The sequence below is a fragment of the Haemaphysalis longicornis genome, unplaced genomic scaffold (genome assembly GCF_048455015.1).
Source record: "Haemaphysalis longicornis isolate Haplotype H1 unplaced genomic scaffold, Haemaphysalis longicornis Haplotype H1 scaffold_1, whole genome shotgun sequence".
NCBI lineage: Eukaryota > Metazoa > Arthropoda > Arachnida > Ixodida > Ixodidae > Haemaphysalis > Haemaphysalis longicornis.
In genome coordinates, this window is record NW_027526203.1 from 155004400 (window position 1) to 155025240 (window position 20841).

At 43.0% G+C, this 20841-nt stretch overlaps 1 long non-coding RNA gene across 1 annotated transcript; it reads right to left on the reverse strand.

Annotated features, from left to right (window-relative positions):
- Nucleotides 1-475: 475 nt before the first annotated feature.
- Nucleotides 476-19462, reverse strand: LOC144166687 (uncharacterized). The gene is made up of 6 exons (XR_013321725.1): nt 18977-19462; nt 16533-16767; nt 12846-12913; nt 7471-7633; nt 3332-3455; nt 476-645 (listed from the first exon to the last, which is right to left on the reverse strand). It is a non-coding gene; the product is annotated as an uncharacterized LOC144166687 (long non-coding RNA).
- Between the last annotated feature and the right edge of the window lie 1379 nt (nt 19463-20841).

The following is a 20841-nucleotide window of genomic DNA, read 5'->3' on the forward strand; positions in this document are numbered from 1 at the left end:
AATAAGCAGGTACCACTGGCATTCTTACTGTCAAACAAGATAGAGTACATAATGTGACCTTTGCGTAAACTTAGAGCACAAGCACAGCAGTGCAGAAGTTCAGAAAAAACTTTTAAAGAGATGCTCATTTATCATCGTTAATCTGTTTAGTATTTCATTAATGGTTTGAAGTTTAATCACAATCACTGGTACCCTTAATAAATACTGTATTTTCTTGACCAATTTGACCTTGTTCCAGATTCATTTAGCTTTCTCAGTGCAATTAACTCTTAAGAGGCACATGTGGTACTATTTTTGAATACGCTACTAAAACACAATAGAGAAGAGAAGAAATTCTGCAGTTAGCATGTAACTTCAAGCATGCGCACTGAATCTGTTAACAATTTCCACCCACCACTTTGCTGCAATGAAACATATTTGGTGTACAGAATTTGTGTTGTTTATGACACAAATCGACATAGATTGGCAAGACTGACAGCAACAAGGGTACTTTTGAGGCTATATTGAGAACTGTATAATACATCATTCTGGACTTGCAACTTGCAACTTGTCTCGTATCACTTGACGGACTTGCATGACGAACATTTCTGGATCAGATGGTCCAGTTGTCCAGTGGACGGTCCAGAAACTAGTTTAGCAGAGCAGCTGAAAACAAAAACAAGAAAGTATTTTTATTTGGGAGATTACCAAAGCCTGGACAATTACCAAAGCCATTACCAATAAAACATTAATTTCATACTTCATTAGAACTGGGTGAAAATGCATGCCGTAGACCTATTTTGTATATTTGAGGACGACCATGAAATGGTACATAAAAAATAAGGCCAAAAAAAGCTGATATACCTTTAAAACATACCTTTGATTATAACAAGCTACCAGACGTGTCTGCATTTTTTTAGTGCAGAGGCCACCGTACTTACAAATGATAGCTTCCAGTAATTTACCATCATTACCACCAAAAAGAATTGATTAGTCTCTCACAGAAAAGTAGACACTACCTCGTGAACGGCTTGGGCTAATAATTGTATGAGTACATTTTGCTCTGTTTTCGAAATGTACTGAAATTGCCGCCCGTCTGCGGGAGATAGCGCTTGCATAAGAATGAGAACCTCGGCATGACGGCACGCGGAGGTGACAGAGGAAGCAGGGAAAGAAGATTCTCACTTGTAAGGGTGCAGCATCTTTATACCAAGTAATTATGGTATAAAGGTTAACTTGAGTGTACCTGTCTTGCCTTTGAGAATCACCTTTGACATTCGCCTTTGAGATTCTTCAATGGCCATTCTTATCAATGTATTCGTGTCTTGTAATATATCCAAATAATGACAGTACCAGCTGGTTTCGTCTTTTCCATTATCAGTGTGCCATGTTACACTGTGACATGTTACATTGTGAAAAGGGATACTGTAATTTGTATGCAGTTTGCTGAAAATGGCAAGAATTGCTCATTACTATGTGGAGTAAAACACCCTAAGGAGCAATTCTAAACCAAGGGAAAGCAAGTTAGGCCCAAATGACTGGGGCAAAAAGCAAGTGGAATTTCAAATTATATGCCAGATTTACCTGTAAGAACGTACGGGTAAGTCAAAGTCATGATAAGTAAGTCATGACAAGTCAGATTAGTACAGTACAGGATATATCTTTAAGGGGGGACACTGCTCTTAAAAAAATTTTTTAATTTTTAAGTAAACTTCGTGAAATTTTTAAGACTTGGTGCTTTCCCCCACTGATTTCTTTACACCTTGGTGGCACCAGTGGCAAGGAACCATTTTGAGTGCCAATTTCAAACACTGAAGTTTAATGGGCTTTAAAATTAGTTCCAAGCGAGGCATCAAAAAACTGATTCTCTTATTGCACTCACCAGGGTTCATAATGTTGGAAAATGTAAAGATTACAGTTTTATGACCAACACTGCTTTGTCCCTTGTTCCTCCAAAAATGGTTAATTGCCTCTAATTATCTCAGGAACTAATTGACCAACTAAAAAAATAATGGAATATTTGAAATCAGTGGAAAAGAAGCAGCAAGAGTGACAAGTTTAACAGAGTTTACTTAAAAATAAAAGGAATAGTTTTAGGATCCATCCATGTCTCCCCTTTAAGGAGCCATGAAGACAAAATACAAGTTTGTGTTATTCGAAAGATTTAATGTTTTATAGTGCCCCCAGCGCTTGTCCAAATGCAAACAATGTTTTATTCACTGAGAAATTGATTAATTTAAGTTAAAATTTTAATTTTCCCACTAAATCGAGTGTTCTCGTGGTCCGCAATGACTTCACAGGAATTGAGCGCTCTTCTATGGTCCCTAGAAAGATATTTCTAGGGACCATAGCTCTGCAGCCAATTGGGAGGCCTTGTTTGCCGTTAGTGAACCTAGATGGTGCCACCATACCGTAGCATACCGTTTTCTGCCTTTGGCGCGGAGCAAGAATTTCTTTCTCCGTGGCCTTTGGTTTGTTTTTGACCGTATTTAAACCTGGCTTGGTTTTCTTCAGGAAGAAAATAATTGCTTCGTGAAACATAGTGCTCGCTCTACAAATATGCTCACGTAAAACACCGTTCCTTGCATCAGTCGGCAAGTGTAGTCTGAGACAACCCCAAAGCCCTGCAGTTCTGTGCAGCTAAACCAAGCATAGCGCGCGCAGTACCAACAGCAGTACACATCGGCACTTCTGTTTACGTGTGCTTCAGAAACTTCCACTGTTTGTTCCACCATTCTTACGGCTTTGAAAAGAATTTGCCCTACATTTAAGCACAAATAGCTCGTTCGGCAAGGTTGTAAGCTCTGCCTAATTTGCGTTTGCTTTTGCCGCCCTCCGCAAATCCCAGAACTGTAACATGTGACGTCATAGGTTCTGCTGCGGGAAATGAGCTAGTGGGTCGCATGGCCATTCCCTTTTTTTCCTAAATATATAGCTTATTTGAGCGAAGTTTACGTTAGCAGTGGTGTCAGTATGATTCTAACGAGGCAATCTTTTGAATGAACCAAACTTGTGTTTTCTCTTCATGGCTCCTTTAAAATATACCCAGATTAAAAGAATACTTATTGGGTGTAGTACTTTCAGTCGTATGAACAGACGCAGGGGTTAATCCAGAATTTTGATTTTGAGGGGGTGTCGAAATCCTCCTGAGGGGGTTGTCGTTGTCCTCCTGGGGAGAACGACAACCCCCCATATTGTGTATCCTCTTGGGAGGCTGTGTATATCCCCCTGGGTGGGGTTCTCGTGGTTGTGGAGTCTTTTTTTTTTTTTTTTTGGAGGGGGGGGGGGGGGTATAAGTTCCAGAACAGACGCATACAGTTCACCACACAACTTATAAAGGCCTGCAACTCACATTGCTCCATTTCTTCTTGAATGTCTCAAGCTCTGCGGCGGCTTTCATGGCCTTTGACTCCGCTCCTTTGGGCCGCGCTTCCTCCTGTTTGGTACCTTCACTTGGTGTGATGCCAACTAGGTACCTAAAACAAAATAAACAGATAACAGTCAGTCCAGCCAACACATTAAATTCCTTGCTGGCTTAGCCTGTTCTTTTATTACCACAGTGACGCCTCTTTCTTAAGTGACTTAACCACAGCGACTTAATTCTTTCTTTACCGCACCTATTCAAAACCGTTCAATTTCAAAGATACCTTGGGAGCCCCTTTTCACAGCATTCCAGCCGTTTCTGGAACGATCTGGAGTTAGCTCAGAAAATGCCCTTTCAGAATCCATTTCGTTTTCATTTTTGCAATGAAAATGTGATTTTTGAGAAGCGTTTGCATTACCTGGGTGTGGAAAAGGGGCGTGGTCAACACTACTGAAGAAGAATACGTGCCACTGGTAATTAGTCTGCATCAGCGTTTGTTTTTCTTTATAATGGTGAATCAGAAGCCGATTTTCCATCGTCAGGCTTGCACTCTGACAGTAATAATCTCAGAAATTGGCGGAAAATGTCAAGCAGTGTCTGTTTAGGTAGTTTTATTCCCTCTGCGTACGTTGTTCTAAGGTGTGTTGTAGTTTCACTTACCACAGGACCATTAACGAACAGTTTACAACTGTTTCGTTTTCATTTCTGCATGGCGAAATTCATATAGGCGCTACCACGCAGTTACCCAACTTCAAGCCTTGAGCATCCGCTACTAATCCTTGAAAAAAGCCTGCCGTTCCTGATTTCACCCACCCTAACACAATTTCTGTGATGAGAACTTCCCAGGCAAGTCAAACGATAGCACCCAGTCACCAGATATCAGTTTCGACGAGGAGAGTGCTTCAAACCGCCTTACACACCGCCTGCCAGTTTAGTTTTCATACGAGGCTATCTTCAGAGTGTAGTGTTGTTTCTTAGTTGAACCCTCTATTCGGACAGTCTCCAATACGTTTTGTACTGTTTCTTTTCAAAAATTTTAGGCGGCACTGCAATGGAGGAGGCTGGTAATGCTGATCTTTTTTTATCACACAACAGCAAAAGTTTGCAGGGCACGATTCTAGCGCATTGCACCTCACTGCTGCAAGCAAGGCTACATTAGCAAGTCAGAACATCATAACTGACGGTGAGCGTCAACAAGCATCAACTTCATTTTGTTTTCAACATCATGCATGTTTTTCCGCATTGCGCGCTTGCCCCAAATACTCTGCTGGCCGGAAATGCTGTCGGTCATTGACAAGATGTTTTTATGTTACGTGGGGGCAAATTGCTGCCGCTGCTAATGTCAAACCACCAGATTTCTTCCAGGGAACCGCCAGAAATTGCACATTTTGAAATTTAGGTTGGGCTTCACTGCATGGCAAGAGCACAATGCAAACTAAAATTTTTTTATATATCTGACAAACTGCTCCACGCAAGTCGACATTTTTTCTAGGGCACGTTTTGAAATACTTCCCTACAAATTGTATATTCTAATTTTTTTATACTACCGGTGGTTTTCTTCAACGAAGGAACGGAAACCAGCGAAAAAGGACGAAAAACACGAGGAGAGACGAGACAACACAACGCTGGACTAGCAGCTGAAATTTAATTGAAGAAACCGACACACTCTGTGAACAGCCAAGTCAACGCATGCGCCAACACGTACGCGTGAACGAATGAAAATGCTATTGTTACTAACTACCTCCACTTTCGTATCGACACCTCTCAAGTTTGAAGGAAGCCGATTTCTTTGTCGCTGAGGGTGATAGACGCAGGTGCGCTAATGCAGTTGCCTTCCTGCTGTTGTCTTATGAAGAACGCCTCCAGTACTTCCCTCTAATTCTTAGTCCTGCAGTACTTCCCTCTAATTCTTAGTCACAGGGACCAGATGAAAAGAAGGAAAAAAAGGAAGGTTGAAGTAATGCCGTATATACATAAAGTGTTGCACAACATAAAGAAAATTGCTTCGCAGCACGGGGTTCAAGTGGTCTTTTCCGCGCCGTGTAAACTCTCCAGACTGTGCGCGTGCTTTGGAAATAAGGGAAAAGAGAAATGCGCGTGTAAGACAAACCATGCCAAGAAATTCGTTAAGTGTGAGCACAGTGTCATCTATAAAATTCTGCTGAGGTGTGGGAAGGTTTACATCGGCCAAACCGGCCGATGTGTCAATGAGCGGCTGGAGGAGCATTGCGCGTTAGTTAGTTCTCAAGGAGCTGGACACCTCGCCTTTCACTGTCGACAGTGCAAGTGCGAACAATTATTTGATAGTGTAACGATCCTTGGAAAAGGCAGGACTAAGAATGAGAGGGAAATACTGGAGGCATTCTTCATAAGGCAACAGCAGGAAGGCAACTGCATTAGCGCACCGTCTATCATCCTCAGCGATAAAGGAATTGGCTTCGTTCAAACTTGAGTGGTGTTGATACGAAATTAGAGGTAGTTAGTAACAACAGCATCTTCATTCGTTTCACACGTACGTGTTGGCGCATGCGTTGACTTGGTTGTTCAGAGAGTGTGTCGGTTTCTTCATTAAATTTCAGTTGCTAGTCCGGCGTTGTGTTGTCTCGTCCCTCCCCGTGTTTTGCGTCTTTTTCGCTGGTTCCCGTTCTTTCGATATGCACCAACTGGCCCAGCAAGCTGCACTTCTACAGTACTTTTCTTCAACAACTCGGACGCACCACAATCTTTGTTTTGTTGCTTCTCTCGCTGTCAGTGAATGTGTGCATACATTTCCTTCTCGCTCAAAATAAGTTTAAGCACGTGGTGCCATTTCACAGCAGCATTTAAACGAAAATTTGGAAGTTTTTTATGATGTGTCTGGCTTGCGCCAGTTTGGTGTCGCTGAAGGCCATCTACAGTGTGCTACTGGTGTTAGCTGAAGGGCAGTTCTTTGTATGCAATGCTCGTAAGACCTCGTTTCAAAAGCGCTGCTATGTGCACTTGTGCTTCTGTACAAAGTGGCGACTTTTGTCTGCAAGCGCCGTGTGACATCTCTATGAATGGATATCCTGAGATGCTTGCTAGCCACCTGCACAGACTGGCTATCAGTACGGTGTGCACACGATTTTCCCATGCTTTGCGCTTGCTTCACGATAAGACGGTCTTGTGAGTGTTTAAAAAGTGCTGCATAAGCAATTCCCTGGTCTGCACCATGGATGACAACCCCAAAGAGTAATCTGAGACGAAACAGGTTGTAGCCTCAATAAACCAATAGCGTGTACCAATTCTTTTTTTTGCATTTTTCGGCTACAAGGTCGGGAGGTACACTTATATTCCAGTTCGATCTCTATTCCGCATAATACGGTAACAGACACACCTGCTGAATCTGCACTTTTATTCTGCAGTTGTCATTTCTTCTCTTCAAGTTGCTGCAATGAACTGACTTTCTCCTTGATTTTGTGGCATAAAATATTTCATTCAGACACCGCATGCCCCTCTACAGTGCTGCTTAAAGGGTCAGAAAGAACTAGCCTTAGGTAGCTCGCTCAACTACATTCCATGCTTGAAAGATGTTTTTTTTAAACTGAAGAATGACAAAAATAGTGAAAGATCTTAAAATTTCCGGTTACAAACCACAGAAGTGATGTAATAGCAGTAATACTATAAATTGAGGTAATGGTGTGCTAATTGCACATTACAACTCGAATTATGTCTTGCAACACAACTGACGCACAACTACGATCCCACAGTCATGCTTCATGGCAATGGCTTTAGACTGCAGCCGCTAGTGGCACTAACAAGATGTCATAAGGACTCGGCAAGAAAGTGGCAGGTGACATACCACTACATCTCTTGCCATTATTATTCAGCTTAGTTGTTGGAAGTTTGCATTAAAATTGGCCTCGTAGTGATTGGGTCAATGCAGTACATAATTTGAATTCCCCACAGTTGCATTTTGTCTTCACAGTTTAACTTGATTGGCCGCATCAGATGTATAAGTAGGTGGTATCACGACTATGTTGCTCAGCACCACTGCTTATGAGGATGCCAAGTTTAACAAAATACAGCTGTTATCTGCAAGGCAGATCCACCAGAAGCTACTACACCAACAATAAGCAGAGTATTAAACTAAACAGAAAACAACCTACCTTTGAATGAACTCCATTGTCGAAGCAACCCCTCTGGGATACTTGATGTTCAGGCAGAAGTACAAAGCCAAAAGAAGCTCCACCCCAAGCAGGAAGCTTATATTTTCCACGACAAGTGCCCGGTCGACAAACACGTGGCAGCTGCAGTTAAAGAGTGTCTGGCCTGAGAAAGACAAAGAAGTCATAATTGTACAGCTGGAAATATATAATACAAAAGTGCTTGAAGCAGCTGCTTTTTTCTTTTGTTTAAATCGCTCAGATAGTCTCCATGAACATCCCCCAGACAAGTGTTATTAGAATACATCTGAATACCAAATGCTACATTACAATTCAGACGGTCCCCCGATATCCAGCAAACTCCCATTTAGGCGAATTCGAAGGAACCATGAATATTTGTTCATATTATTAAAACTTTGTCTTAAGCAGACGCTTGCCTAATTTTGTGCATGTGGCAAGAGAGCAAAAGAGGTGGACATTTTACCCATAAAATTCGTCATAACCAAGTTCGTCTCAACGAGAGTCTACTGTATATGTTACAGGCATTTATATAAAGTGTTTTCTTTTTTTTTCTCAATAAGCGTTTCGGCTCCTTCTATGCCACCATGACGTACGTGATTCATGCACCTAGTTAGATTTTCCTTGCGAATGTGAAGTTGCCTATACACTCAAGAATCTAATTTGATTTTAATTATTGAAATTAGGTGGACATGGAAAACCATTTCTCAAGGTTCCAATTGTTCTGAGCTGAGCTAGCCCAGTGCCACGACAGCCAGGCAGACTTGCTTTGAAACAGAAGGAAGGAGGATAAACGAAGCATCGCGGGCTGCAAGGACAAGAGGAGGAGTGAACTGCCTCAGGCAGCCAGAAAAGGGGTGGTCAAGTCAATCGACACACTCTTGAGCATGCCGTGGCAAAAACACACCAGGATATCTTGTTTTCTGATAAGGTAAACAGGTATTGTCAATTTGGCACTTGTATCTGTCGCATCTGCTTCCTAAAACCAAGTTCTGTACTCTGTTCGTGCTATTTTATGCACAGTTTCAAAAGGTAAAAACTCAGCCATACAGGCTTGCTAACATGTTGTCCAAGCCAATGTGAGAACGATTTCAGAGGATTGTGCAAGGGAAGTGGCACTTTAGCATACACTTCTGCTAAAATTGCATTTAAATCAGTTGAAAAACTGAAAACATGACCCAAGCATTCTACACTTTTTTTGTGGTAGAGCAGTCTCTTCACACTTCATTTATCATAATGGAGAACTTTGAAAGAAAAAAAAAACAAAATCCGCTGAATCAGAGTTCCGGGCTCAGAGTTGTAATAGCAAAACAAGGTGCCAGTACAAATCCTTGTCCTCTCCATGCTTATTCTAGGATGCTAATTTGCTAAGCACGCAAATAAAGCATTACTGTTTCTGTTGCCATCAGGTGCTAAAGACAAGCTAGCTCTCTGGTTGATCTGTCTTCACAGACTGTAAAAGAGTCGAGTGCACTCGGAGTTGTCTTGTTTTAATGTGAAAGCATTTTTTAACTCGGTAGGTTGAAAACTGGCACACTGGCAACAAACAAAATGGTTAAAGGCGCGGTCACACTAGCCTGACCATCGGACGATTTGATCGGCCAACACCGTGTCGGCGAGCTGTCGGCAGCCATGTCACACCACGTTGACACCGACCGTTGGCCAATCGTCTGCGTCAGCGAGAAATCAGCGGGGCCTCGGTGTCTGCACGATGTCGGCCGACGCGCTTGTCACACCACGCCGACGACCGCACGGCGACCCTCTCCACTGGGGATCTCTTTCTTTCTTTAGTCAAACTTAGAGTATCGTGTCACGACTGCCGCGACATAAGCCGTTCGTGTGTACTCGCGTGTGCGCTGCTTGTACTGTGTGTACTTCTCAACTTCTTGTTAGATCACAAACAAAGATAAAAGAGCTGTGTTCGCTGCTGCCATGGCAGTAATAATACGGATTTTATGGATGAACCCCGGCAAAAAGACCTCTGTAGCACGTAGAATATGCATCTAAATTAGTACGTACGTCAGCGGAAATTTAACCTCCTCTAATAGAGAAGGCTTTACAGTGCACCATGGTACCGCATTTTTGAGAAACGCGGTGCAAGAAAAGTAAGCTTAATTGTGGCTCCAGACGCCACTCGCTGTTTCGAAGGAAATTTTCCATAACAAAGGTAGTTGCTTCTCAAAATCACGCAGAAAATGATTCGAAAATTGGATACACAGACCATGCTCCTTTACAAACCGCAAAAAAAAAAAAAAAAAAAAAACCACCCCGTCAGGAATTGAACCCGCAACGTCGAGCGAGCGAGCGAGCGGTGCGACGCATGACACCACTGTGCCCCAACACAAATGCCGACCAGCTGCCAATTAGCCTGTGTACTAGATGGAGGTCCATCTTTCGTATAGTACATCAGTGTTTACTAGCTGGTTTACAGAACTCCTGGCTGGTAAACTGAAAGCAATGTTCCCCGAAGCCCCCACAATCGCTTATCGCCATCAACTCCACTGCTTCGCGAAAGCGCTCGCGAAAATATGTGTGCCCGGCTGCGACTGCGATTTCACACTGCAGGGATAGTGCTTGCCGTACTTTGGTTTTGCGTTTTACGATAAAAACCTTGGCCGATATTTATCCGTTATTACCCAAATTACCCTACGTAACTTTTTTTCTGCATGAAACTGATTTTTTTTTTGTACAGGCGAGCCGATAGCACACACATGTGCAGTTTGCAGTTCGGGAGAGCGGTGCCGCCGAAGAACACGGCCGAAGCATCTAAAGCCAAACTACGGATCGCATTAGCGCTAGTGTTGAGTTGCATGAGCTTCATGGATGTTACTGAGTTTATTACACTCCAGAAACTAACCAAACAGAGCTGCATTCATTGTGGCATGAATGTTGTAGGGGCGCAGTTTTCGCTTCTCGGTCTATTCTCGACGACGCGTCAGGCGACTGGTCGGGCTAACGGTTTTGCTGGCGCCTTCGGTCGGCAAGCCAGCTACACTACGCGCACTTTCCATCGGCCAACATGTTTATGTCACCGTCAGCGTAGTATAACAACGTAGTCTGGCAACTGAGCAGTTGGCCAATGGTTCAGCGACTCGTAAACGTTGCCGTCGCATTGTCATCACTGCCGTGTCAGCCAAGTGTGACCGCGCCTTAAGGGATCGAAGAATACAAACCGGGTGGAAAAATGCTTTGCTTTAACATATATACAGGGTGTCCCAGCTATCATGCACCAAGATTTTAAAAAAGAGAAATTGCGTAACTCGAAGAAAACCTAGTGCATAATGTTTGCAGTACTGTGAAGAAGCGGAGAGTAATTTTTTCGTTAATGAGACTTAATTATTTAATTGTAATAATTATCTAACTCGAGAACTACTGTCATAATCACTAAAGTGTCAATGAGGCACTTGTAGGTAATTACGAGGGGCATCTAATTGCGCTATTTTCAGCAACGAACTAATTGCGTACTCATTTATTCTGACTGATAAAGGAAACCCGCGAAATATGAAAAATACCACGTGACGACGCTTACGCGCGCATTGTAAAGCAGCGTCCCCAAACAAAGCTTATTGAAAGCAACTGCTTCGCGTGTTACCCGCCCGAAGAGACAGCGCATCACCTTGATAATAGCATGCATGGAAGGAGCAGCAGCAGCAAGATTCGCGCGACGCGTGTGCAGATAAGGAACAAACTCGGTCGCAATTTCTTCTTTCTTTATTTTGTCTATTTCATTCTGGCTAACTCAGAGGCAGCCTGTTTGAGGGCGTTGCTTTACGATGCGCGCGGAGGCGCCGTCACGTGGTATTTTTCCTATTTCGCGGGTTTCCTTTATCAGTCAGAATAAATGTGTACGCAATTAGTTCATCGCTGAAAATACCGCAGTTAGATGCCCCTCGTGGTTACCTACAAATGCCTCATTGACACTTTAGTGATTAGGACAGTATTTCTCGATTTAGATAATTAATTACAATTAGTTAATTAAGTCTCATTAAAGAAAAAAATACTGTCCGCTTCTTCACAGTACTGCAAACATTATGCACCTGGTTTCTTTCGAGTTACGCCTTTACTCTTTTTTTAAATCTTGGTGCATGATAGCTGGGACACCCTGTATATATATATATATATATATATATATATATATATATATATATATATAGGCCAGACCGTTCAAAACTACTAGAACTGCTACCATGGCTCATACATGTCCGCATTGTGCAGCGCAAAGCAAATGTCAGGCAGATTTCACAGAACAGAAGCACACAGTCTTTGTCAAAATTTTCTAGGCCAAGCCAAAAGTGTACAGGCTGCAAAAAAATTTACAAGCTTGTGTACAGGGCGAGGCTGAAATATTTTATGTCGGATATATAGACAAGGCACCTTTCTTTCTTACAGTTATAAAATATTTTTGTCACATTTAAAGGTAAAGCCGATTCTTTGAGTCCTTTGTGGTCGAGAGGGCTTAGGATTGGCCTAGAAAAGTTTGAGAAAAGGTGCACATAAGCTTTTTTCTTTTACCTTAATGTGTAGGTTACCTTACAGAGCAAAAACAGATGGAAGCAAAGAATACATTTGAAATAGATACCGTTCTTTCGCACGTATAACCCGCACCAAAATTCTAGTGGCAAAGTAGGGTGCAGATAATGCATGGGGTTCTCCCTTTAGTGCAGGTTCACGGCAATGTGCGTGGTGTAACACAGGCTAAGCCTTCGATTACACGAAACATACAAGGAAGAAAACACAAGGATGGCGAATTGCGACTTTCGGCTTGCAGTCAGTGTATTGTACTTGCTAAATATACGCGTTTTCTTTAGTAGTCCGGGAATCAAATGTCCGGGAAATACGCGAGGATATTTTTTCTTTTTCGGCATCTCAAAGTGGAGGTGCAGATTATATGCAGGGGCGGGTTATATGCGTGGGGAAATATGGTGTTTTATCAGAAAATCAGTATTGTATTACTACACGCAAAAAAAAATTTAATGAGTAATCTGGCAAAGAGAAAAGACGTTTTTCTGGCAGAATACAAACACCAGTTGAATCAATGAAAACAATGGTGCTGCATGCCCACATTGCTCTTTTTGAAATTGATGATCACGATACGATACTCTTAACAATCAAGGTGGCCATAATATTTACCTGAACCTCTTTTTGATTGACGGGTGGCTAACCTACAACCCAACAGAGTATATGCTTGGTCAATATATGTAATTCATGCCAGCCATTTTTAATGCCGCAATTTCCTGTGCCAAACTTGGAGGCTTGAAATGTATCACATTTTATACAAAGTTTCAACAAGTTTAAAGCTAATTATCAAAACCCTTCAAAAAAATAAAGGGGATAAAAGGAAATGCATTGGGAAAGCTTACCCAGCGCTCCAATAATTGGCAATTCAAGGAAGTCTGGTCCGGAATTCTTCTGTAAGTTCTGTTGATGCCTAATACACAATGAAAAAATAGAAGGGCAATAAGAACAAATTTTAAAGATGTCTCCAAATATCTAGAGGCCTTTCATCTATTCTGTTGTTTTTTACAGGTACAACGGACCTTTTTAATCCTCAGAAAAACGTCTGCTGTAGCCGAAGTATGCAGTATCAGACACGGGAGGGGAAGGGGAGGGGTTATGAGTGCAAAGTTGGGTACTTTGACCGATATTGCATATACATAGTACAAACACTGTTGTTTTTACATGCCTGCAGCACCTCAGTGTTTGCCCACGGGCAAAGAATCGCCTAAACATCATTTCCAAAACTTAGCACTAGCACTTGGAAAAGGCCTACTGCATGCGGTCAAGTCTGTAAAGATGCATGATAAGCAGAACAAATGAAGCAAGAATATAACTAGGAGCAATTATTAACCAGCTACAAAAATCAGTTGCGCCCATCAGAATTAGCTGGGCGCTTTGAATCCCTTCGTGACAAGGCAGAATTCCAGAAATCATTCGTCAGACAAATCCAATCGCTGCCTGACGTTCCCCCAAAGCAGCTTCCACAGTTTTTATGATTTTAGTCAGGTCATTGAAACAGCTGTAATGAAATAATCTGATGATGGACAGCTGTGAAATAGAAAGTTAGACCATTTGGACTGCGCACGGCCACCGGCAGATTGCATACAATGTACGGGAACCAACCCCCCTGAGGCATTTCTTACCTTTTTCACCGAACGAAACGGGATTGATGCATGCATGGGAATAATAAATACTGACCTTCACTGAACCCGGGTTCTTAATTACATAAAAAAAACCACCAGAGTCGCGTTTATCGGCAGCGGCCTCATTCTTGATGGTCGAGCGGACCGTCTGCTTAGACAGGCCTGTACTTCTCGTGATGTCGGCCTGTTTTTCCCAATGTTTGACAGCGCTAAATGGGCTTAATTTATCCGACAGTGAAATCAGCTACCCTGCCACTCATGCCGCTGGTCGCAAACACACAAAAAAAAGACAAGCCTACTGGCACTGGTTTAACTTCGCTACGCCAACTACCCGGCTGCCAACAATGTTGCCAGACATAGGTTTTCTCGCCAAATTAAACAAAGAAAAAGCATGCTGACCCTGCGGAAGCCCGATTTAAACATTCAGTCGAAAAATTTCGCCTACAATTTAGTCTATTGTAGCCGATAGTCTGCTCTAGCCGGGTCCATTATGAGCGGAGTGGACTCCATTTAAAATGAATGGGGACCAGACAAAGCAACAGAAATGGACTGTTGTAACCGAAAGTCTGTTGTTGCCGGATCCGCTGTAACGAGCATAGACTGTATGTACCTGTATATTTATGTACGTATTATTGCAGGCAGCATGTGTAGCACTGCCAAAAGCTTGGGTGATATGCAGACATCTTATAATTTACTCCAGGTGGTCCACTAATTGTCATGCATGTAAGAGGTGAGAACACACACGTCACATTTCACGCAACGTTGATGTTAGGCCATCCGGAAGCAGAAAAATTAATTACAATCCCTGTGCATAATGTTTCGGTGACACGTTATAGCCCGTCCTGCAGGAAAGTCCTCACTACTTGTAATTGTATATGACTGCAATGCAGTAGCCACGCATTGGGAGAGCCAAACTACACGAATTCCTCACAAGCAACAGAAAAAATTATTGGGTGAACTTTTTAAGAATGTGAAAGCCTACTTGGGCCTTTTGTTGAACTCTTGTTGAAATTTGCGGCTGCACCCTGTCACATATATTGCATCTTCAAAAGCTCGTTCCACTCGCTCTCTATTGCCAGGAGCGTCCTTGTTAGTCCCCGCCCATACATTTACCCTTCAAGGCGGCTTGTATAGAACGTGTGGCAGCCCCCCCCACACTCCTTCGGTGTTCCACTTTCTTGAGGCGCGTTCAATTCCTCCTTCTCCCAGCCCTCCTTCAAACCTCCTCCTGCGCTGCTATTTCCCTTTTCTGGTATGTGATCACCAGCTTGCACTTGCTCTGCCCACAGCTTCCACTTTTTTTGTACCATTACTTTTTGGCACTTCACGCCGTGTGCGCTTGGTACAGAGATATCTAAAGCTTTCATCCTAAAATGTCAAATAACAAGTTAGACTAAAGCTTTTAACAGTTCCCACTACACAATCTGTGGGATGTACATGGTGCAAGCTTAGATGAGGGCCTGGAGTGAGAGTGTTGCCTGGTCAAGGTTGTTGGTTATTGCTAGTGACCGAGTCAGCTCAAATGTCCTAATGGTGGACAGGTAAGCAATGGTCGTACTGAGGTTTCATGCAGCCAAGAAACAGTTCCTAGGTCCTGGCTAAGGTGGAAACGCATGGCCTATCTTTAGTGTTACTGGAGTCTTGAAGTTTTGGGAGTGGTGAAGAAAAGGCCCGCATGTGGTCATTGGAGGATTCAGCTAGCCACATTCTAAACATTCGAAGGCTTGTTAACGTTTATCAACCACTCCTTCTTGTACCAGAATTATTCTTCTCTTCTCTACATCTCACTTTTGTGCCCAAGGACTGATGCATTTCAGTCATCCCAGCTTTTTAAGACATGCCTATACTTCTTACATGATATCAGCCCCCACATTTTTCTGTTTCATCTAAAACAGTGCCCAGTAGGGGTGTAGCCTGGGGGGGGGGGGGGGGGGTGTGCAGCTGTTGTGATGTCAGAATACCCTCCAAAATTTATGCATAGAGAAAAATGACGTATATTGTTTGGGCAACCAGAGCAGTCACACCTTTTTTTTCCTGTTGGTGTATAACACCTCTGAAATATTGGTCTGCCTACGCCACTAGTGCACAGCATGACAGAAAAGAAAGTGGGAGGTGTTTTATGGCACGACGTCAGCAACACATAGCATTTTGCTTAAAGCCAACCTGTCAGATGCTGCTACGAGCCTGGGTGCCAGAGTGTAGAATCTATAACACCTATGTTGAAATGAATTTCTGCCACACCATCTTGGCTGCAGCATTTCACAAACTTCAAAAGTTATCTGACAGTATGTAACAGCATTTTTCTGTGCATGCAGGAGAAAACAAGCTGAAGAGTATTCAAGGCACTTTTGTCTTGCGTCAATGCAACAGGAACCAATAACAATATTTGTACTTGGTATATATCACCCCAAGTGCTTCAATATCGAAGTGCAGTTATTGGCTAAGGAACTGAAGCTCCGAAATCCCAATTCCCACCTTCCCATCCATTTTGGTGAGCAAAAAGAATGCTCGCAAACTGGTTAGAAAAAACAACTTTTACCTCTCTGAATGAATGTGGATCTGAAAACAAAGAGTGCTCTACTGCAAAGAATGTTTTACTCATTTACTTAAAACAATTACCAAGCATTCCTGATGGATTGGCACTTATTAAAATTTTCTCGATTGTCGTGGAGGGTGCAGCAGAAGGTACACTATTTACCGGCTGTGCTAATTGGAATCCTCACACCCAACGTTGGGAGAAGAAATTTCTCCTATCTCACTTCCACCCTCTTTTAGCTGTAACAGATAAATATCATTAAAAGGTTACACTTAAAAAAGTACTATGCATTGCCTTCTTTGTTTTGTATAGCTGAACCATCACTGCACACAGATATACAGCTACAATACAAGACATGGGAGCACTCTTACCTCGTGCAGCTGCATTATCTTCTCCAGGTCGTCACCAAAGTAGGACACCAGCAGTGGGATCAGGCAGATTGAATCAGCATTTTCCTTGCCAAGCTTAGTTCCAGGCTGTTCCATCTTCAGGGCCCACTCCAGAACGCACTCGCTCTTGGAGGAGGACCGAATGAACAACACCAGCTCGGCCACTTCCTCTTTTGGCACGCCGCAGAGCTTCCCCCTGAGGCTGACACCTGTGAGCCTAAAGAGTTCATATAATAACATGGCATCAACATTCAATAACACAAAATTGCTGTTACCATTGGAGTTTTCTTTCACACGCAAGGCATTTATGCCTAGCTTGAGCTTACCCACTCGAACTATACAAAACCTTTGTTCTTAGGTGATTGAGCATACTGTACTTACTCGCGTAATGAACCCACTTTTTTTCCAGAAAATTCGGCGTGAATTTGGGGGAGGGTTGATTATGCAGGACAAAATTGCCACAGTTTTAAAGGTCGAAATTTCATACAATAAAGTTGCTCAGAGAAGCACTGTCAGAGCCTTGCCATTTTCGTGGAAACACGTAGGTAATTATGTAATCAAATTTCTTTTTTATTCGCAACATGCTAGTGGGTTCATACTCGCCATGGAGCTATACCCTCCTTAGTAAAGTTGCTTGCCGCCTCACATTTGCTGTCGGCCCACAGCGCACCGTCTTGCGTGCTATCAAGGCACTCAAAAGCTTCTTTTCCGACACCGGGAAACTTCCCTTCTTTAGACCCACGAAACACACGGAGATCCCCCTGTTCCCCACCCGGGGGCAAGGGGTCAAATGAATGAAATATGCAGAAAAATGACAAAGGCTCAGTGAAAGAGGTCTCTTTAACGCCATCTCAATCTTCATGCGCTGCGTATTTCAACCATGAACACGGTCTGACTTGAAAATGTTATCATAAAAAGATCACACACGTATATATATTTCAGAGATCGTGTTTTTAGCACATGCACCGTCACAGGAAAATAATATGTAACTTAGAAACCCAAGCATGCTTCAGAAATAAACTGAGATAGACAATAACAAATGAATAAGTGCTCCTTGCATTTTGCCATAAAAGAACCAAAATGTTATGTTGTCATCAGGAAATATGCGGCTTGGGATCGCGATGCAGATTAACATTGCTCTGAAGCAGGCCTGGGTTTCTAGATTTTTTTTTTGAGTGGCCAGCTACATTCTGGTTGTGGGATTTTTACAATAAAATAAAATCATAAATAGACATAATGGCATGCTTTTTGTCTTTCCACTTGTCCCCATCTGTCGTCACGCTGTCTGTCGTCACAAACCATCCTTACAAACATATTCTGAACTGCAAACATAACTTGCCCATTTATAAATTTCAAAGTCGCATTAAGCTTTACATAAGATATCCTATTTGCTTTTTACGTAATTAGGTTTCATTGTTGAGATTGAATACGTTGAAGTAACTAATCTATGGGTGCATAGTAATAGAGGGCAGCAAATTAATGATTGGGGTGGGGATCTTTAACGTGAGCGAGATTTCAAGACAGGTATTTTTATTCCACACTTCCATCCCAAAAAGAGCTGCGCCCCTAGAACAAATAAAGCGACGCGGCGAACGTCTTGGCTCCTGAGTAGAATTACATGTTCCATAAAACAATTATGCATGATAAAAATCATAAAGCCAACACTGAAAAACAAGCACTGTAATAAAATTATCATACATATTAATGTTATCCAACACTACTATACTTACCAGCAGAAATGACATTGTTCAAAAATTTTTCAGAAAGATTTTTTTGAAGTTACATCTATTTCGTGAAGTTGGTCTAGATAAAAATTGCGTAGTTGAACGGAATCTTAAACACCAGGCAAAAAAAAAAAAAAAGCCCCATAACATCCTACGCTCTGATTTTTCGTTGCCTCAAACCCAGCTACAGCTTTCCCGCATAAACTAGATGCCTAGCGGTGAAGGCTGAGTCAGGACGCAGCAGGGGGAACAAAACGTGCAGCTTGCGTAAAGTGCATGGCATATTTCTGCAATACAGAACGCGCTATATCATACTACTGCATCAGAACTGCCCACAACGCAATTTTTAAATTAATTTCGCCTCGTAGAGGCTACACTCGCGAGTAAACTAAGCTGCCTTTTGTTCGTTGCCAACTGGCTGTTTACACGCTGCGTATACCTTATTTACAACAACACCGTGCTCTTTATCTCAAGAGACGCAATGCGACCGCGTATACCTTATTTACTATAACGCCCAGCTCCTTATCTCAAGGGACGCGATGCGACCACATGTAGTCTAATCTCGCATCTCCAAGCTGCCTGTGCGAGGGTTAGCTCGCGACCTTCAGTCAACCGTTCGGCGGCATTAAAACGCTTGCGACATGGACAACTTACACCAGCCAAACAATTCTAAATCATCCACGTTCACGGGAGACTTCTTACCGTGGAAGCAGTCTCGTGGAAGCAGTCTCGTTGTTCCAGCGTTGGCAGCGGTCAAACAAATCTCGAAACTATACGCCGTTGACGAACCTCGCTGTCATGGAGCCCGCAAGCTTCCGAACGGCACGGACGGCGCGAAAAAAATTTTCGTTGGGCTGTCTGCGCATGCGTGTCTCGCTCCGCGATCAGCCGCGTGGTTCCCGCTTGGTGCTCCGGTCACGTTGCGCCGAGAAGAAACGTAGAGACGAGAAATTTGATGAGAATGTTGCCGAAATAAAGTGAAAATGCTGGGTACGTTGCTTATACGCTATGGAAATGTCTGCTAATAATTGAATGAAGCAGAAATAAGGGGCCGGAAGGCCTGAACGTCCGTATTTTGAAGATACGGTACAGGTACCGTAAGCGGGAACGTACGGTTTCGCAGCGCCTACGGCGCGTTTACGGCTCCAGTGGCGTAAAGTTCGCTGTAATTTTACGGTTTTTTCTAACAGTGTAACGCGTTGAAAGGCTATCGAACGCGGCAGCAGCCTGACCCCAGTCACCCCTGGTTGTGAAACGTTGGCTTCTCCATTTATTGTACCATTGTTTGCAGTGTAATTATGGCTTTTCATTTGTAGCCTCCCAACCAGACAGATCGCAGCCAAAAGTTTACCTTCACTGCATGTTGTGTGAGTCCTACAGAGGAACCAATGGGTACTGGGCCTACCCATTACAGTGACGGTATTATTTAAGTTATGTAAAGTATCTAAAATGTGAATGGGCTGATACTGCTGACCGTCACTCACCATACACCTGTACTGGTGCATCGCGCTCAACGATTTACCCACATTTCAAAGAACTTTGCCCGATGAACGGTTTACTGCGTTGTCTGAGTCACATTACTGTGCTCGCCACCTGGAATGCTTCGATATCTGCACTTCGAATCAGCGAAGGGGCACTAATCAAGATTTCATACATCGATAATTTTGCACCTTGCAGCTTAGATACACAACTTTTTGTTTGCATACATGAAAAATACAGAGGGCACTATGTATTGAAATAAGCTTCGCCAACAAAAATGTATTTGTCATGAGGCGGCTCGCTGTCGTTGTTTGGGACGTCGGTTCCGAAAAGGGAGAGTGTGGGTTATAAAGGCTCCATTCCGTAAAGCGGGGCTAAGGCGTTGCGCTGCTGAGCACGAGGTCGCGGGTTCGATTCCCGGCCACGGCGGCCGCTTTTCTGGTGGAGGAGAAAAGCGAAAACGCCCGTGTGTCTGAGATTTCGGTGCACTTTAAATATCCAAAGGTAGTCAAACTAAATTTGGAGCCCTTCACTATGGCGCGCCTCATCGCCTATGAAACGTCGGCGCGTTAAATCCCACAATCACTCAATCAAGCTTGAAGCGGGGATTTTCCCCTTTTGACCTTACTCTATAGCTCGCGATTCCCGGGCTTCTTTATGTGTATCCAAAATGAATGTTTACCGATTCGTTCCATTTCGCGGATTGCATTCGGCCTTGTAACTGGAGTACACATATTCGGGGTGATTTAAATTCAAAACCTCCGTACAACACATTTCAGAGTTCATATACAGTGAGCACTCATGTTAGCGCAGTGGCCTCGTTATTCATATATCGCCGCAAAGATTTTCCACAGTGGTAAAGGGCGCGTTGGCCACGCGAATTCTTATTTCTAGAGAAACAAGAAAAAAAGGAAAGAAAAAGGTATATGTGAATACTTTTTAAGCGAATAATTTGTGAATAGGGAGATCGACAATATAAATTAATGAAGCCACCTGAGGTTAGGCTAGCTACTTTGAGACTACATGCGATCGACACCGTTAACAGGAAATGCAGTAAAATTTAATGTTCAGCAGACGCGATATCCGTT